Here is a 1,622-nt window from a genome sequence, read left to right as displayed (position 1 = left end):
TTTTTCACCAAGGTAAAAACTTTGAGCCATTTTCCACCACGGTGCTTGTGCCAGTCAGTTTATGATTGCATGCGTCACGATAAGTGTCTGTTTCAATCATTTTTCTGTGCATCCTTTTCATGATCTCACACTGATTCGGGAGCAGAGCCCTTGTTCCCTTTAAGTGTCTTTTCCCCATCTGTTTTTGAGTGTTGCTGTCAGCCAAATGTGTCGCCTTTACCTCTCTGCCTCTTGCTTTGATCCCACTTTCCCTCTCATTTTTTTCCGTCTTTAAGCCCGTGGAGTGTGACTGGTAGCCCCAGTGATTGCAGTGTGTGTCCCATCGGACCGAGGCAACCGCTGCCTTGGCTGTAGGAGGAAAAGCTAATTTAGGCATTTTTACTCTTCAGGAAGCAATAGCCTGTCCGTACGTGTGCGCCGCATTGTCTGTGTGCAAATGATAGATGGGATGGAGAGGTGGTTGAAGGCGAGGACAGATTAGCACCGACAGATTATACACAGGTGGTACACCAGTCATTTTCATTCCCGTTGGCATCCAGGAGGAGAACATGTCAGTTCAAAGACTCGTGTGCAAGTGAGAAATGCACAGAAGGGAGAGGAGGATGGAGACCACAAGGGGACTAACAGGGGCTGCTAAAGGATTGCGCTCCCCAGCATGTTGACAGTGAGCCTGACGCTCCATTAATCCAACCAAATCCCTTCCAAAGTTACTCAAATGTGGATTCTATTTTCAGATTTCCTATTAGTAGTTCGTCCTTTGTGGATTAAGCGCCGCAGTTCACGAGCAAATACCCAATCCCGGCTCCGACCGACCAGACAATATCGTCCAGTAACAGATCTGCAGTGGCCTTAGCGTCAACGACTCGAACAGATGTGAAGCAAAGCGGCTGTTTTCCGGCCTCTTCCCTCACACAGCCCACGTCCTCGGCTCTGCATAATTCCTTTTCTGCAGCACATTGTCATTTTCTATTTCTATGTGTAACTGCAGCATCCGTGGCTCTAGGACTGTGGCAGGGGAACGTGACACGGTTCGTGATGAAACATGTCAGGTGTCATGCAGCCTTAGACGCCCTGCCACCATCAAAAACCCCACATTCATATTCTCCAACTGTGCCTCATCTCTAACCCACCCATGATCTGAACTCCTCTCTATTTATTTATTTTATTTCATCGTTCGTTTGTAGTCTTTTCCTCATCATTTTACAATTTCTCCTATTTACAGCATTAAACCGAACCAACAGGCGACTTATTTGAAATGCATTTACAGCTGGAGGTCAAGCTGCAAAGAAGAAATAATAATAAAAATGTATCAAATATGATAATCAAAAGACTCGTGGGTGGCAGTGATTAAACTTTAGGGTATCTTAAGGTTTTATGCAAATTAAATTGGGAAGTGACTTTTTAAAAATGTTTTATTTTTCTGTTGTTTTGGAGGGAGGGGGTGTTTGTTTGAGGACACACAGCATCCTTGTTTATTACAGCAAAACAATATTAATTACCTTAATTAAGGCAAATGGAGGTCTCTTTAACGAGAACAGATGAATCCATACACAAACCATATGTGATTAATTGAGGTCTGTACGAAAAGATCGATGTAATAATCAGATGAAGTTCAACATATC

Source organism: Cynoglossus semilaevis, chromosome 14, assembly GCF_000523025.1.
Source record: "Cynoglossus semilaevis isolate Cse_v1.0 chromosome 14, Cse_v1.0, whole genome shotgun sequence".
Classification (NCBI taxonomy): domain Eukaryota; kingdom Metazoa; phylum Chordata; class Actinopteri; order Pleuronectiformes; family Cynoglossidae; genus Cynoglossus; species Cynoglossus semilaevis.
Note: the sequence above shows the minus strand (reverse complement) of the source record.